General features: G+C 41.4%; 1 protein-coding gene across 1 annotated transcript in view; it reads left to right on the top strand.

The window, feature by feature from the left end:
* Window positions 1-19568, top strand: part of LOC120926670 (multidrug and toxin extrusion protein 2-like) — a 90203-nt gene that overhangs the window by 60439 nt on the left and 10196 nt on the right. The window lies entirely within an intron of this gene.

Below are 19568 nucleotides of genomic sequence, written 5' to 3'. Positions count from 1 at the left end.
GTGTCAAAAACACATTAAATGATCAATAAACATGTGTTGAAATGCTTGCTCACCTCTCTGTGCTTTAATAATGTTGGACATGATTGCTATAGTAATTGGGAATGAAAATGAAGCTTGGATACAACATTACTGAGCATGTACGAGGTTACAGCAGGGACAATCAGAAAAACCAAGGGGTAGAAGTAAACTGCTTTTCAGACTTGGAAGACAATAGCTAAGATGGTGCTGGCTGCTGGCAGGAAGCAGGAATTTCAAATCAACTAGGAAAAAAATTAAGAAAGAATAATGCAGAATGTTATGGAAAGCTTTATCGGACTGGATTTATTAAGGAGAATTTGAAGGGCTGAGTTTACTTCCTCTTTAAGTCCTGTAAGTTTTGAGGTGGGCCTGCATAGATCAGACTTGTATTTCCATGCACATCCCACAGATGCTCAGGTGAGATCTGGAGAATTTGGAGGCCAAGTAAACACATGGCATTCTTGGTTGTGTTCCTTAAACCATTCTTGAACCATTTTTGCAGCATGGCAGTGCGCATTATCCTGCTGAAAGAGGCCACTGCCATCAGATGTAGTTTCCATGGCGTGATGCACTTGGTCAGCAGCAATGTTTAGGTATTTTATAACTTATATTAGCGCACAGGAAAAAGTCAAGATAGCCCCAAGAGTTTGAACTACAATGCCCTACTGGGCAGATGAAAAAGAAATTATATTCTCTTACCAGAGAGACTGACCGTTCTCATTTATGGGTCAAATAAAGTTTATTGTGCAACGTGTGTAGTGACTTTTATTTCATAAAATTCTCTTCCTCATAATATGTTTTGTATCCAAAGGATACAAAGCATATCACTTTAAAACTACATGGCATGTTCACCAATGCCAGGAGCCTGGCGGACAAGATGGGTGATCTAGAGATACTGTTGTACGAGGAGGATTTAGATTTTGTGGGAATTTCAGAGACCGGGTAAAAAAGGGTGAGGGGTATGCCTATATATCAAGAATAATGTACAAGTGAATGTGAGAGAATGACATCACTAAGGGATCTAAGGGAGGTGGAATCCTTATGGGTAGAGCTCCAGAGGGATGAAGCTAAGGGGAAAATAATACTGGGAGTATGCTATAGGCTTTCTAGACATAGACTGGGTGGAGGGAACCAAGTATTTGTCTAAAGCTCAGCAGTTCCTAAATGTCTTGCAGGAAAATGTCATGGTTCAGATGGTAGACGTACCAACTAGAAATAAAGCATTACCGGATCTACTGATTACCAACAAAACAGACCTGATCACGGATGTGGAAATATGGGGCAATTTAGGAAACGGCGATCACAGGTCAATTGTCTTCAGTATAAATCACACAAATAGGAAACATAAGGGCAATACAAAGACACTGAATTTCAAAGGAGCCAACTTCCCTAAACTAGAACTAAACTAAACTAAACTTGCTAGAAGGCATGAATTGGGATAAAATCTTAGACACAAAGAACACAGAGGAGTTTGCTTTTTAGAGCATATTAAAGGGCATTAGCCAATGCATCCCATTGGATAATAAATTTAAAAGAGTGAACAAAAGTCCTGGATGGCTTAACTCCGATGTAAAAATGCATATAAAAGCAAAGGAGAAGGCCGTCAAAAAATACAAGGTTGAGGGATCATCATCAGCATTCAGACTTTATAAAGAATGCAACAAGAAATGTAAGGGTGCAATTGGGGTGGTCAAGATAGAACAAGAAAGACACATATTGGTTAACAGAGAACAGAATTAAAATTAGACTTGGGAAACTTAACAATAATTAATCACCGGGACCAGATGTCTTGCATCCGAGGGTAATTCGGGAACTCAAATAATTGCCAGACCATTGTTCCTAATTTTTTACTGACAGTCTACTGACTGGAATGGTACTGGCTTATCGGAGAAAAGCCAAATGTAGCACTAATATTTAAAAAGGGCCCAAAATTCATCCCTGGGAATTACAGACCAGTTAGCCTAACATCAATAGTATACAATAATACAATCTTGGAACAAAAGATGAACCGGTGTAACACAGTATTCCTACACTTCACAGATTACATTGATCGATCAGGAATCCTATGTAAAAATAGAAAAATAAAAAACTGAAAAAATGTGTATATATATATATATCAATTTATATATAAAGCAAAAAACACATATGATGTAGCAAAAACAATATGTAAATATGTAAAAAAATAATAATAATGTGATAATAAATACAAACTAGAATGATCATATGAAGATCCATATAACACTTAAAGAAATAATAAAAGTATACCATTAAAGAAATAAATATAAATCAAAATCTGAATTTAACCACCCTTTAAGTTGAAGGGTATCGAGCCGATGTATCCAATTCACTTCTCTTTTTCTCAACTTCAATTCCCTATTGCCACCCACTAATAAACTCAATTTTAGTCATACATTTAGGCCAAAATGTATTCAGCCACATGTCTTTAGTAAAAAAAAATGACAATAAGCGTATATTTATTGGTTTGCACAAAAGTTATAGCGTCTACAAACTAGGGTACATTTTCTGGAATTTACACAGCTTTTAATTTATGACTGCCTATCTAATTTCTTAAAGGGGGTGAAATGGCAGGGCAGTACAAAACCCCCCAAATGACCCCATTTTGGAAAGTAGATACCCAAAGGAAATTGCTGAGAGGCATGTTGAGCCCATTGAATATTTTTTTTTTTCCTCCCAAGTGATTGAATAATGACAAAAAAATATTTTGTTTTACAAAAAGTTGTCACTAAATGATATATTGCTCACACATGCCATGGTTCTATGTGAAATTGCACCCCAAAATGCATTCTGCTGCTTCTCCTAAGTACGGGGTTACCACATGTGTGGGACTTTTTGGGAGCCTAGCCGCGTACGGGACCCCGAAAACCTAGCACCGCCTTCAAGATTTCTAAGAGCATACATTTTGGATTTCACTCCTCACTACCTATCACTACCTATCACAGTTTTGAAGGCCATAAAATGCCAAGATGGCACAAACCCCCCCAAATCACCCCATGGAAAGTAGACACCCCAAGATATTTGCTGAGAGGCATGTTGAGCCCATTGAATATTTTTTTTTTTTTTTGTCCCAAGTGATTGAATAATGACCAAAAAAAAGAGCATATATGCCGAAGCATGGGGGCAGCAGGGGCGGAGGAGCGATTTTGCTCCTAATGCTGCGTACATACCGTCAAAATTCCAACGGAGGCTTGCCCGTGGACAAGTCAAACGTGTAGAGGCGGCATAGCTTTTGCGGGAGGATGCCCCCATGCTTCGGCATATATAAATGGTGCATGTATGCCCATCATTAGAAGTGGGTGGATGAAGGGAGGTATTCTAATGGTGGGCATACCCACTGATCAATCTTTCTTTTTTTTTTTTTTTTTCGTTCAGCCAACAGGCTGCATGAAAAAAAAGATTGCTGGTCCTTGTCGGACATATATTGTAATGTACTGGTATGTTGCTGGACTTTGAATGGTTATACCAGAATGATGCCTGCGGGTTTAGGTATCATCTTGGTATCATTCTTTTCAGCCAGCGGTCGGCTTTCATGTAAAAGCAATTCTAGTGGCTTAAATATTTTTAAACACTATAATGTTCATGTAAGATCACTAATGGAACAGAAAAAATGTTGCGCTATTAATAAAAACTAAGCTAAACAAACAGTTGATAACAAAAAATAATGGAAATAATATAAATATGCAAAAACCCCTAATTTAAAGAGGAATAAAACAAATAACTGGCAAAAGTCTTTGTGTCAATCAAAAATCATTGCAAGCAAGTTCTTCAGTATTGAATAAATTGTTGAAAACATATGCGATGACCGACACCACTAGATAGAAAGGTGGAGGCTTACCGGATGGCAAGCAATGACAAGCTTGCGGCTGCAAACCCCAGCCAGGGCCTTTTGATGATCCTCGCAGGGGGATGACAAGGGGGTGGATGTTGAAGCTTCCCGCACCAAGAGCCACAAGATCACGGCGTGTCACACACAAAAAGAAGGAACTCAATGGTGAAGTACAGCAGGACCAGCATATACAAGGTATTCGTGACTCAAGGGACCACCACCACCAAAACACCCTAAATTTGAGAGGCTTACCAGAACGTAAGGCAGTATAAACATGTGGCTAAACCCCTAGCCAGGGCCTTTAAAATCCCACGCGGTGATATATCCTACGGGTCCTCCGGTATGTTAAGGTCAGTGGGTGCATAGAAAAAACGATAATGCCCACATGGTGAAGTATGTAAGTTCAGAGGTTTAATATAAAAGGTAATACACTTACAGATTAAAAGCAGAAAATAGATAGAAGCCGGCCGGCTCTAACAAACGCCCGTCCACACGGAACGAAGAAACGTCTTGCGTCAGCACGCTACCTTCCCGACGCACGTTTCGTCAAAAGTTGACGTCATCTGGGGCACGGGCGACATGCTGACACTACACATATAAATAGGCTAAAACCAAGCCTCGATCTGAGTCACGGGCTAAGTGACCGCCCATGGAGGCCATGCTGGAACGCATAAACAAAAACAAAACCAGGGAAGGTTTTTGCATAACACAAGCTAGATGGCCATCTTGTGGTGAAATAAGTGAATAGCGGTATAGGTCCAATGTGTAAAAAACTCATTGAGCTATACCGGTTAAATACAAAATTGTATTGGATGGGGAAAATAAATCATCTTAGGTGAGAAACTATTTGTGATTATTCTCTAGTGATCAAGAGAAAAAGGCCACTAAAAATATATTAAATATATATAAAAATATAAAAATATGTTAGTGAAAACATGTGAGAAAAAAATATAAAAATAAAATTAAATTGAAAATATTAAAAAATATTGATAATATCAAAATTCGGCATGGAAATAGCCAAATATTATATACAAAAATGTGAATAAGATGCATTAATTAGATGCAAATAAGTAGTGCGTAAATGTAAATTGTGATAAAAGACATAAAAATTGTGCTGTGAGTGCACGAGCTCCAAGAAAAGATTAGATAATGATTATAAATAAAATAAAAAATTGTATATAATGTAAATATATACAAAAAATTATAATACAATATGGTATAGATCTAGTGGTGTATTGTGAAGAATATACCAATAAAAATGAATCTTAATGAATACAAATTACACTGTAAGGTAAACACTGATGTGAACCATCAGTGAATACCGTAACCATCTCTGGTCAAGTGTGTAAAATGTTATATGAAATAAAATAGGGAAAAAAGGAAGGGGAGGGGGGAGGGGATGGAGAAAATAAAACTCCCAAAAGGCCATCATGTAGATCACCCCGTCACTCAGATCGAGTTCACAAATGACAGGATAAATCAAACAGAATAAACAATAATAAAAACAATAAAAATATTCTATTTAGGAATTGTCAATAAAGGCATTAACATCAACCTCTATATTGAGTCCATAGGGGGTATAACACTTAATCCTATGGATCCACTGCATTTCGGATATAGAGATGCTCCTCACTAGTGGACTACCACGCCAATGGGGAGCATATCTATCAATCCCCAAGAAAATAGTTTTTGAGGGGTCCCTGTTATGAACCAAACGGTAATGTTTTGAAACCGAATGGTTCAAATAACCGGCTAAGATATTGCTAACGTGTTCATTAAGTCTCACTGAGAGGGCTCTCTTGGTTCTGCCCACATACTGGAGCCCACAAGGGCACTGGAGTAAGTAGACCACCCCTTCGGTTCCTTACGTGATTTGTGTTTGTATGACACTGCCGTGTTGCAGCTAAGTTAGTTATTCTAAGTGTGTAAGCGCGGTATTTTCTCTTTTTGTCATTAGTTGTTTACATACAATCATTACTGCAGCTTTAGTTGAGTATAGTGGGGTTATTCCACTCATCCATCCGTCATGGATATTTTTTCATATAGAGCTTCGAGGAAGGTAGATACTTCTGGAGTTTTTGAGTCTTATAAGGAAGATGAGGGTGACCTCAATGGCATCTTCACCAGACTTAAAAATCTCACCGTATCTGAGACTCACACTCAATGGGACATAGCTTATCTAGAGACCTACGTTAAACAAAGTATGGTACCTAGAAGTCTGAGGTGGGAAGTCCCCCCTCAGAAGGGGGATATAGAACTTACCGATTGGTATAAATACTTTAATGATGCAGGGGTAAAGTTCCTCCAGTTTTTGATTGGGAGGAAACTCCACAAACTGACAAAACTGGACGACGAAATAAAATTAATTGAAGAGAAACTTAAACCTCTCCGTGATACCCCTGAATTTAAAGAAAAATCCCAAACACTATCCAACTATCTAGAAAAAGAGGATAGAGACCAAAAGAATAAGAAAAAGAAAAAGTATAATAGGGACCTATTAGATTACCATGATCAAGTGGTTTTTGCCTGGCAAAGGAAAATCCTAGCCGAGAATGTAGCCGAGACTATGGAAACTAACCAACCTGAGACGCCTTTACTGGCACAACAGGCATTATTTCCCCATCCTCATGCTAATCTGTTTTCTCATACACGCCCTATTGATGGATCTCCCTTTAGAGTCCCTAAGGGGAACAAAGGGCATGTATCATCTCAACAGTATTCCCTTCCCCAAAGGACTGCTAAAGGTAATCAGAACTCTAAAAATGGGAGAGGTCGCAATTCCTCTATCCCTCAGAACTCCCAACCTCTTAGAGCTTCTCAACCGAGAACACAGGGTTATCCCGTTAATATGGGTGTCCCACCACCCTATATACCACCATATAGGGGTGTGCCTTTTCCATACCCTCCCCCTTATGGGTATGTTACTGGCCCCACTCATTTTGAACCACCTCCTGTGGCTAATAGGAATACTGATTACCAGTTAGACATCCAAAATAGATTTTATCCTCTCCGTGACAGAGATGGCCCCACTGATACTTATGCTAAGGAGATCACTCCTTATCATGGTAATCCGAGGGGGACTAATCCATCTTCTCAGTTACCTCCCCCTAATGGCCAATATCCATATGGGGGTCCTGGTTCTTACGGTCAAGATCCCCAGCAATGGGGTTTTCACAAACCCGGCCAGGGCGTCAAACGAGCCGGAGACCCCATAGAGGAGTCAGAGGGGGAAGAAGGTTACGACTTAAAGAGGCAAAGAGTCTAACACCTTCCGGTATTTTTAATCTTAGTACTGTAACCCTTAATAAAGCTGAACAAACAATTCTGGACAAGGGTTTGAAGTTTGTTTTACCACGCAAATTAAACAAATTCGAAACCTATATGGATACATATAAGTTTATACGTAAGCTTAACATCAAAAGGTATATGCTTTCCAACCCCATTGCCCAGACCCAGCCGATTACCACAGACTTTAGACATACAGGCCTTTCTAATGCATCTTTGTACAACCCTCCCGGGGGCACGGCTCCATCAATTAAAGTCTTTAGGGACATTGTCCTTAGAGACTTGGATCGTCTCCCTATTAAAAAAACACAATCTAACCATACCCTTAAAACTGGCCTTGACTCTTTGTGTGACAACAAACAAATTGTCATTAGGCCCGCTGATAAGGGGGGAGGCATAGTGGTCCTCAATAGAACCGACTATTTAGCCGAGATGGACAGAATTTTGGGAGATAGAGACACCTATACTCCCTTAGCGTGTGACCCTAAAAATTCATACCTTAATCAGTTAACCAAACTTATTTCTAAAGGTTACAAGGACGGTATTCTTAATAAAAAAGAGAAACTGTACCTTGTACCCAAGGCTCCAAGAACACCAGTTATTTATTATTTACCGAAAATCCACAAACATCTTACCTGCCCCCTGGGACGTCCTATCGTAAGTGGGATAGATTCCCTCACTTCCCGGGTGGGCAGGTATATTGATTTTTTTCTACAACCTTTAGTTTCCAGGATGCCCTCTCATTTAAAGGACTCCCGACATGTTATTAATTTATTATCTAATCTCAAACCTTCTCCAAATATGTGGCTTGTCACAGCTGACGTTACGTCACTTTATACGGTGATTCCCCATGATCTAGGTTTATCAGCAGTAGAGTATTACCTTCGACGGGACTCTGGTCTTTTTGATGAACAAATATTTTTCATACTTGAGTTATTGCATTTTGCTGCGACTAGAAATTATTTCTGGTTTCAAAACCAGTTCTACCGGCAAGATAGGGGCGTGGCTATGGGGGCAAAATACGCCCCCAGCCTGGCCAATTTGTTTATGGCCATGTGGGAGGAGGATGTCGTCTGTTTGCCGACAACCCCAGCTTAAGCTGTGGGCCAGGTACATCGACGACATCCTCCTCCTATGGGATGGCCCCCTTACAGAGCTTCAATCTTTTATGTCATTTCTCAACAACAACGAGAGAGGCATTCACCTCAATTTTGAGGCAAGTCAATCTAGCATCAATTTTCTAGATCTTACAATCTCTGTCCAGGGTGATGGTTTCTGTACGAGCACCTTCTTTAAGGGCACAGATAGAAACTCCTACATCCCCACGGATAGTTGCCATCATGACTCTTGGCTGAAATCTGTGCCTAAAAGCCAGTTTTTGCGTATTAAACGCAATTGTTCCAATGAGTCAGATTTTTTGGTGCAATCCAATATCTTGATGAATAGATTTTTGGAAAAAGGTTATGACCAGGGTACCCTCACATCCACATTAAATGAGGTTAAAGGTATTAATAGGATTGATTTATTGAAGAATAAACCATGCGACAATAGTAGAATGCCTGTTGTTCCCTTTGTTACTACTTTTTCTACCCAGCATTTTAGTGTCAAAAAACTTTTAAAAAAACATTGGCACATCCTTAAAAATGACCCAATTCTGGGCCCTGTCTTGCCAGACAACCCACAGGTGATTTTTAAGGGGGGTTCGGCCTTGAGACACAAATTGGCCCCCAATGTTCTTGAGCCACCTGTCATTAAAACTACCTTCCTCAATTCATTCACTGGTTTCTACCAGTGTAGGAAATGCCGGGTGTGTTCCTTTAGTGGTTGTGAACATAGAAGAACACACCTCTTTGTCTCCACGGTCACAGGTGAACAACACACTATTAAACCTTTCATTACGTGTGCGACCGAAGGGGTGGTCTACTTACTCCAGTGCCCTTGTGGGCTCCAGTATGTGGGCAGAACCAAGAGAGCCCTCTCAGTGAGACTTAATGAACACGTTAGCAATATCTTAGCCGGTTATTTGAACCATTCGGTTTCAAAACATTACCGTTTGGTTCATAACAGGGACCCCTCAAAAACTATTTTCTTGGGGATTGATAGATATGCTCCCCATTGGCGTGGTAGTCCACTAGTGAGGAGCATCTCTAAATCCGAAATGCAGTGGATCCATAGGATTAAGTGTTATACCCCCTATGGACTCAATATAGAGGTTGATGTTAATGCCTTTATTGACAATTCCTAAATAGAATATTTTTATTGTTTTTATTATTGTTTATTCTGTTTGATTTATCCTGTCATTTGTGAACTCGATCTGAGTGACGGGGTGATCTACATGATGGCCTTTTGGGAGTTTTATTTTCTCCATCCCCTCCCCCCTCCCCTTCCTTTTTTTCCCTATTTTATTTCATATAACATTTTACACACTTGACCAGAGATGGTTACGGTATTCACTGATGGTTCACATCAGTGTTTACCTTACAGTGTAATTTGTATTCATTAAGATTCATTTTTATTGGTATATTCTTCACAATACACCACTAGATCTATACCATATTGTATTATAATTTTTTGTATATATTTACATTATATACAATTTTTTATTTTATTTATAATCATTATCTAATCTTTTCTTGGAGCTCGTGCACTCACAGCACAATTTTTATGTCTTTTATCACAATTTACATTTACGCACTACTTATTTGCATCTAATTAATGCATCTTATTCACATTTTTGTATATAATATTTGGCTATTTCCATGCCGAATTTTGATATTATCAATATTTTTTAATATTTTCAATTTAATTTTATTTTTATATTTTTTTCTCACATGTTTTCACTAACATATTTTTATATTTTTATATATATTTAATATATTTTTAGTGGCCTTTTTCTCTTGATCACTAGAGAATAATCACAAATAGTTTCTCACCTAAGATGATTTATTTTCCCCATCCAATACAATTTTGTATTTAACCGGTATAGCTCAATGAGTTTTTTACACATTGGACCTATACCGCTATTCACTTATTTCACCACAAGATGGCCATCTAGCTTGTGTTATGCAAAAACCTTCCCTGGTTTTGTTTTTGTTTATGCGTTCCAGCATGGCCTCCATGGGCGGTCACTTAGCCCGTGACTCAGATCGAGGCTTGGTTTTAGCCTATTTATATGTGTAGTGTCAGCACGTCGCCCGTGCCCCAGATGACGTCAACTTTTGACGAAACGTGCGTCGGGAAGGTAGCGTGCTGACGCAAGACGTTTCTTCGTTCCGTGTGGACGGGCGTTTGTTAGAGCCGGCCGGCTTCTATCTATTTTCTGCTTTTAATCTGTAAGTGTATTACCTTTTATATTAAACCTCTGAACTTACATACTTCACCATGTGGGCATTATCGTTTTTTCTATGCACCCACTGACCTTAACATAGCGGAGGACCCGTAGGATATATCACCGCGTGGGATTTTAAAGGCCCTGGCTAGGGGTTTAGCCACATTTTTATACTGCCTTACGTTCTGGTAAGCCTCTCAAATTTAGGGTGTTTTGGTGGTGGTGGTCCCTTGAGTCACGAATACCTTGTATATGCTGGTCCTGCTGTACTTCACCATTGAGTTCCTTCTTTTTGTGTGTGACACGCCGTGATCTTGTGGCTCTTGGTGCGGGAAGCTTCAACATCCACCCCCTTGTCATCCCCCTGCGAGGATCATCAAAAGGCCCTGGCTGGGGTTTGCAGCCGCAAGCTTGTCATTGCTTGCCATCCGGTAAGCCTCCACCTTTCTATCTAGTGGTGTCGGTCATCGCATATGTTTTCAACAATTTATTCAATACTGAAGAACTTGCTTGCAATGATTTTTGATTGACACAAAGACTCTTTTGCCAGTTATTTGTTTTATTCCTCTTTAAATTAGGGGTTTTTGCATATTTATATTATTTCCATTATTTTTTGTTATCAACTGTTTGTTTAGCTTAGTTTTTATTAATAGCGCAACATTTTTTCTGTTCCTTACGTGATTTGTGTTTGTATGACACTGCCGTGTTGCAGCTAAGTTAGTTATTCTAAGTGTGTAAGCGCGGTATTTTCTCTTTTTGTCATAAGATCACTAATACTTAGTGAGCACTAAGCACTATATGTGTTTATGTATGCAACTTAATTTATAGATTTAGCGCCCCCAATCAATACACACCCCACATTCTACAAAGTTTGCAGTTCAATACTTTGAGGGGAGCAGCTTTCACTATATTGGCACTATCTTTAGTTAAAGCGGATGTGCCAGTATCTTCACTACCCGGTTCCCTACGGCGCATGCGCGAGTCGCGCTGCGCCCGCCGATTGGCTCACACGCTGTGTGCTGGGAGCCGAGTGTTCCCAGCACACAACGGGCGACAGACGGGAAGTCAGAAAAACCCGTCTTTTGCCCGTAGCGTGTGGCCGGAAGTGGGTGCAAATACCTGTCTTTAGACAGGTATCTGCACCCCCCCCCCCTGAAAGGTGTCAAATGTGACACCGGAGGGGGGGCGGGTTCCGATCAGCGCGAGTTCCACTTTAGGGTGGAGCTCCGCTTTAATTCATAGCAAATGCTGTTGCTGTCAAGATGAATAAATCCGCGCTGCAACTGAATGGCGTACCTGCTAAACAAATGATGGTTAACATTAAAATTAGGGTTGTCCCGATACCACTTTTTTTAAGACCGAGTACAAGTACTGATACTTTTTTTCAAGTACTCGCCGATACCGATTACCGATACTTTTTTTTAATCTCATGTGACAGTGGCACATGTGTCAGTAGTTCTTTTTTTTTTTTTTTTTTTTACAATTTGTTTTATTTTTTTTTATTTATAATGCTTTCTTTTTGATTACTGACTCTGTCCATTCAGAACAGTAAGGAGCCGGATTTACTGGCTCCTACCACCTCTCTACATCCTGACAGTTCCAGGGGGTGGAGGAGGAGCACAGAGGGACAGAGAAACACAGAGGGGGACGGAAACACGGAGGGGGACATCGAGGGAGAGAGCAGCATGGAGGGGGACACACGGATGGAGATGGCAGCACGGAGGCAGAGAGAAGCACGGAGGGGGACAAGGAGGGAGACTGCAGCAAAACGGAGGGGGGCTGGAGGAGGACACGGGACAGTCAGTGGTGATCGTGTGTGGGGGAGTTACAAGCACCGATCACCTCTGATTTTAAAAGCAGCTAAAAGCAGGGGGAGGGGGGAAGCGGAGAAATTACTTTAAAATCTATACAACGGTGATCGGTGCTTGTAACTTCCCCACACACTGATCACCGCTGACTGTACAAGTATTGGGTGAAGCATCGGGAGCATTTGCCCGAGGACAAGTACTCGGGCAAATGCTTGGTATCGGTACCGATGCTAGTATCGGTATTGGGACAACCCTAATGACAATAAAGTAACATTACAGTATAACAGTAATACCTTACCATACCTGCAAAGCAAATACCAAAAAAACATAGTAACATTTTTTTTTTTTTTTTTTTAACGCAACCTGTGCCTAAAATATACATATGCCGAAGCATGGGGACATCCTCCCGCAAAAAAAGTTATGCCGTGTATATACGGTCGGACTTTTCCACGGGCAAGCCTCTGTCAGAATTTTGACCATATGTACGCGGCATAAAAAGTTATGCCGCGTATACACGGTCGGACTTTTCCATGGGAAAGCCTCCGTCGGAATTTGGACCGTATGTACGCGGCAGTAGGAGCAAAATCGCTTCTCTGCCCCTGCTGCCCCCCATTCTTCGGGATATATGCTCTTTTTTTAACTGTGGAGGGGAAATCACCTCCTACAGCGTTGGAGTCACGGCTTTATGTATCGTGGGAGCAAACGCTGTTGCTGTCAAGATAAATAAATCCGCGCTGCAACTGAATGGCGTACCTGCTAAGCAAATGATGGTTAACATAAAAAAAAAGTAACATTACAGTATAACAGTAAGACCTTACCATACCATACCAGCAAAGCAAATACCAAAACAAAACATAGTAAAACATTTTTTAACGCAACCTGTGCCTAAAATATATATGCCGAAGCATGGGGGCATCCTCCCGCAAAAAAGTTATGCCGCGTACACACGGTCAGACTTTTCCACGGGCAAGCATCCGTCGGAATTTCAATCGTATGTACACTGCATTAGGAGCAAAATCGCTCCTCCGCCCTGCTGACCCCATGCTTCGGCATATATGCTCTTTTTTTTAACTGTGGTGGTAAAATCACCTCCTACAGCACTGGAGTCACGGCTTTATGTATCGTGGGAGCAAACGCTGATGCTGTCAAGATAGATAAATCTGTGCTGCAGCTGAATGCTGCACCTGAAAACAAAAAAATGGTTAACAATAAAACACAGTAAACGGTATAAAAAATAAGAAAAAAACTGCGCCAAAAATAATTGACTAGCAATCAGGCTAGATAGATAGGTTTATATGTCTGTTTTGCTTTATGCTTACTATCTATCTAGCCTGATTGCTAGTCCATTATTGTTGGCGCAGTTTTTTTTTTTCTTTTTTTATCTTATTTGTGTTTACACCATTTACTGCAGCCTTCTGGTTTATCACTGCCTCATTGTTTTTAGTTAGGTTAGCACAATTTTTAGTTGTAATATAAAAAATTACATAGTAACAATGGGTGATCTATAGAATGCACCCTAAAATGCCGCCCACCGTTGCGCCTGTGGAGGAGTGGATGATGCCTAGCTGCTGTTTAAAAGATAATAAGTGAACAAAAAGAATATAAGATGATGAAACTCCCTAAGGGGTGTCAACAAATTAAAACAGCGCTATCAAATAACTGTGCATATTTGACTATATAAAATACATTACTACAACCCATATGTAATGATATACAGTGATAATAAGCAAAATATATCCAGTTTAAGAAATAAACACTAAACTGTAACTGTAATAATAAACACCCGTGATTGACTTAAACGTGAAGTGAACGCACTGAAAGTGCAAGAGACAGTCTTTAAAAATAATTCAGAACGTGGCCAAACAAAGCAAAGTTCATGTGTATAAGGATCCTGCGATCTTCAAATTTTTCCAAAAACTTCCACCACACCCGACAGTGCTCAGTGACTCCTCCCCCATCAAATGGACACTCACCGGATAGGTATGCCTCACAGGGTGTACTAGGCCAGTGCTTGCCAGTTCACCAGAAGGAATAGTGACGCTAGTACTGGCTCTATGTTCCATACGAGGGACCTGCGGTTTTTGCACCTCAACAACAGCAGAATGGGGTCGGGTACGCCTGACCTTAGCAGGGACCTCACCTTTGTCACCAGAGGTATCTGTCATAGAGCCGCTGTCATCTATGGGATTGTATTCTGAGCCTGAATCTGACAGATGCGTGACCTCCTCTTCACTATCTGTCATGCTCAGAAACTCATAGGCCTCTTTACTACTGTACCTTCGATTTGCCATTTTGGGCTCTAAATTTAGTGGTACACTAGTAAGGATTCACAGGTAAAAAAAGCACCTGACTGTCAGCTACTGGTTCAAACGCTACCAAAAAAAACTTAACGATCGCAGAGCTCAGGCCTGACTCTGCGAACGCTGCAGTTGTGTTTTGTAAGTGACAGTGATCGATCGATACTGCACTTGGGTGGGCTGGGCTGGGCTGAGGGGCAAAACGCAGGTGCTAGCAGGTATCTGGGCCGATCCCGCTAACAATGCATTTTTTTGGAACCCTAAACTGCTGTGTTCGCTAGTATAGATCTGATCAGATATTGATCTTTTGTTCCAAGATTGTGTTATATTGTATAGTTTACCTTTTTTTTTCACCATGATTCATCAATTAATTGATTCCAGTCTCTCTCTCTCTCTCTCTCTCTCTCTCTCTCTCTCTCTCTCTCTCTCTCTCTCTCTCTCTCTCTCTCTCTCTCTCTCTCTCTCTCTCTCTCTCTCTCTCTCTCTCTCTCTCTCTCTCTCTCTCTCTCTCTCTCTCTCTCTCTCTCTCTCTCTCTCTCTCTCTCTCTCTCTCTCCCCCCCCCCCCCCCCCCCCTCTGAGTTTTATATATACATAGTTGTGCTCACAAGTTTACATACCCTGGCAGAATTTATGATTTCTTGGACATTTTTCAGAGACTATGAATGATAACACAAAAACATTTTGTGGAAAGGGATATAAAAAAATATCCAAGGAATTGAATTGAGAATGCCAATCAGCAGTGTTCAAACTCTAATCAAGAAGTGGAAAATGAGGGGTTCTGTTGAAACCAAACCACAGTCAGGTAGGCCAACTAAAATTTCAGCCACAAGTGCAAGGAAAATTGTTCAGGATGCAAAGAAAAACCCATAAATAACTTCAGGTGAAATACAGGACTTTCTGAAAACATGTGGTGTGGACGTTTCAAGATGCACAATAAGAAGGCACTTGAATAAAGATGGGCTGCATGGTCGAGTCGCCAGAAGAAAGCCATTAACAATACAAATGCTACAAAGTATCCCACTTACAATATGCCAAACAGCACAGAGACAAGCCTCAAACCTTCTGGCACAAAGTCAGTTGGAGTGATGAGACCAAAATTTAGCTTTTTGGCCACAACCATAAATGCTACATTTGGAGAGGAGTCAACACGGCCTATGATGAAAGGTACGGAGGTGAATCGCTGAGGTTTTGGGGATGTGTGAGCTACAAAGGCACAGGAAAATTGGTCATAATTGTTGGCAAGATGAATGCAGTATGTTACGAAAAAATACTGGAGGAACATTTGCATTCATCAGCCAGAAAGCTGCGCATGGGATGTACTTGGACATTCCAACATGACAATGATCCAAAACACAAGGCCAAGTTGACCTGTAATTGGCTACAGCAGAATAAAGTGAAGGTTCTGGAGTGGCCATTTCAGTCTCCTGTCCTCAATATCATTGAGCCACTCTGGGGAGATCTCAAACAATGCAGTTCATGCAAGACAGCCCAAGAATTTACAGGAACTGGAGGTGTTTTGCCAAGAGGAATGGGCAGCTTTACCATCTGAGAAGATAGAGCCTCATCCACAAAACACTTCAAGCTGCCATTGATGTTAAAGCGGGCAATACACGGTATTAAGAACTGGGGTGATAAAATTGATAATAAATGGCTTCAGCCAAACACTAACCATGAGTGAAAGAAGTTTTTGTGTCATCATTCATATTCTCTGAAAAATGGCCAAGAAACATAAATTCTGCCAGGGTATGTAAACTTATGAGCAAAACTGTGTGTGGGTTTATAATTGTGTGTGTGTGTGTGTGTGTGTGTATATGTATTTATATGTGTGTGTGTGTGTGTGTGTGTGTTTGTGTGTGTATGTGTATATTGTGACAGGAAGTCAGGTAAATCTGTGGGTGTTGTCACTGATGGGACATACATTTCTGCCTTGTTTAGACGATACACAGATGGTTATCGGGCATCGGCTACAAACGTAGCCAGAGAAAGGCTAAAGGCCGTTAAAAAACTTCAGCTGTTCAGAATGAGGCAATTAAGGCTTCTATAAGTAGCCCAAAGGATTACCACTGAATTGCTGCATCATTTCCTAAGGCTTTGTGAGTAGGAGAGCAGCGTACTGAAAGTTTCCTGAGGAGGTGAGGAGACCATTGATTTTTCTGTGTGATAAAAATCAAAAGACTATTGTCTGCCAGCTGAGGCTGAGTCAGACTCCATAGATAGGTTCCTGTGTGGAAGGTAGACGCCCAGCGTGGCTAGGGTTTATTTTATGTTTGATTTTGTTTATGCTGTTTGAATGCTTGCCATTGTTTTCCAGCAAGATGGAAAAATAAACCAAGAACTTTGTTTTCAACCGTCTTCGAATGCCAGTCTGTATAAATTCAGTGTGTGGTGAACCCATCCAAGGGGTCACACACCCCGCTACCGAGCTAACCCCTTACATATGCTGGAGTGCCGCGGGCAATTAAAGTAAACCCAAAATGGAGGAGATACTGAAACAGCTGGCTTTACCAAATGCAAATCAACAACAGGCAAATGCAAATCAACAACAGACGAATGCAGGTTTGCAGCGGAGCATTGCAGCTCAACAACAGAGCCTTGCAGCTCAACAACAGGCCTACGCAGCTCAACAACAAGCTCACCAAGAAAGCATTGCAGGCTTGGAACAGAGACACCAGCAGCAAATGGAGGCAATCGTGAAACAACTTCAGAGACAGCAGACCGAGGCTGGGAGTCAGACCAGTAACATACCGACATTCCGGCTAAGACACTTGTTGCCAAAGATGACTGCAGATGAGAGGACCCTGAGATGTTTCTGACCACGTTTGAGAGAGCAGCGTAAAGAGAGAGCGGCCTGGAAGACCCATCCCACAGGAGAGGACCAGAAGGTTGATCTGTTACCGTTGCCATGAAGAGGGACATGTAGCAGCAGTTTGCCCAGTGGGTGATGAACCCATGCAATGTGACTTTCTGACCGAGAGACGACGGTCCCTTTTTGCAACCACATGCACTGCAGTAAAGGGAAATGAGAAACCGTTATATAGAATGTGCTTAGATGGTAAAAATGTTGTGGTATTGTTGGATTCAGGTAGCCTGGTCACCTTAGTGAAAAGTGACCTAGTTGTGGGAAAAACCTTACATCCGAGGAAAATGGCTGTAGTTTGTGTACATGGGGACACTCGAGAATATCCGGTGACTACCGTTTCCTTTGAAACCTCCCTCGGTAACTTGTGTCACCAGGTGGGTTTAGTTCCCAAACTGCCACATGACGCCATTGTGGGAAGGGATTTCCCAAAATTCTGGGAACTCTGGGGCTGCCCAGATTCCCCAGTAGGTGGTTCTTCTGAGGCTGAACCATCTACTCCAGAAACCTCTAACTGTGAGGATTCTCCTGAGTTTCCATTCTCAGTATTAGCAGGGGAAAAACAAGTCCCTAGGGAGGAGCCTGCTACCTCAGAAGAGGAACAGCGGCCGATAGGGTTTGATGATCTCGAGGTGCACAGAGAAAATTTTGTCACTGAGCAATTGAGAGACCCCACCTTGCTAAGAGCCCGGAAGAATGTAGTAAAGATAGATCCGGAGCTAGTTAACCCTGATGAGAGGGTTGCCCTCCCTTACTTCATTATTAAAAGGGACCTGTTACATCGAGTGTCACAGAGGATAGAGGACACTGTGAAGGATGCTTCAGTTTAAATTCTCCCTGCTAAGTAATATTGCTGTGTGTGTTAAGTGTAACAGGTGATTTCAGGTGTGACTCACCCCTCTGCTAACAGGCGTTTGAAATGTTAATGACCCTTCCTCAGCCAGTCCTATTTCAAAGGGTAATTGTGTTGTGTGAAGAAGCCCTGTGTTTACTGTTTACTGTGATTAGAAGGGGCTCATGTTAATTATTCTGATTGCTTCATTGTGGTAATTATCTCTTCTATATGCGGGGCCAAGCTGTCTAGATAATGTATTCTGTTACACCTAGTAATTAACTCCACTGATGTCATTATCTAAAGAAAATGTGTTTTCAGAATCGGCTCCGAAGTGTCTCCCTATGATCTGTATGGAAGCCCCCAGTGTGAGGGGGCGGAGATTGTCAGTGTAACAGCTTTGTAAATTACATATAAGCTGTGTGTTATACCATTAAAGTCTGTCTTGTTCCAGCAGTAAGCGCTGACTCATGTGTGGCTTATTGGGGCGATTCCAGGAATGTTCCTCCTCGTGGAATATTGGGTGATGTTCTTTATGGAAGAAGGGAATATTTGACGGGGATATTATTCTAATACCGTCACAGACACCATTGAGCAACTGGTAGTGCCTAAAGCGTACCGCAAAATGGTTTTGGAACTGGCCCATGGGCACATTCTTGGGGGACATTTGGGAGCGGAAAAAACACGGGAGAGGATCACCCAGAGGTTTTATTGGCCTGGGATCACTAAAGAAGTGGAATTGTACTGCTCTTCCTGTCCAGTGTGTCAGATTACTGCACCCATGCCACATTTCCGCAGTCCGTTGGTACCCCTGCCCATTATCGAGGTCCCTTTTAAGAGGATCGCCATGGACTTGGTTGGCCCCTTACTGAAGTCCATTAGAGGGCACCAGCACATCTTGGTAATAATGGACTATGCTACCCGGTACCCAGAAGCGATCCCTCTCCGAAACACCTCTGCTAAAACCATTGCCAAAGAGTTGTTTCAGGTTTTCAGCCGTGTGGGTCTTCCTAAGGAAGTCCTAACTGACCAAGGCACCCCGTTTTATGTCTAGGGTGACCAAAGAACTTTGTAAACTCCTGAAAGTGACCCAATTACGTACATCAGTATATCACCCTCAGACAGACGGGTTAGTGGAAAGGTTTAATAAAACCTTAAAACAAATGTTGAGGAAGGTGGTGGATAAAGACGGAAAGAATTGGGATTATCTGATCCCTTATCTGATGTTTGCAATAAGAGAGGTTCCCCAATCGTCCACAGGGTTCTCTCCGTTTGAGCTACTGTATGGGAGGCACCCT

The sequence above is a fragment of the Rana temporaria genome, chromosome 2, assembly GCF_905171775.1.
Source record: "Rana temporaria chromosome 2, aRanTem1.1, whole genome shotgun sequence".
Lineage (NCBI taxonomy): Eukaryota > Metazoa > Chordata > Amphibia > Anura > Ranidae > Rana > Rana temporaria.
The sequence above is the reverse complement of the archived record's forward strand: the minus strand, read 5'-3'. Positions and strand labels throughout refer to the sequence as shown.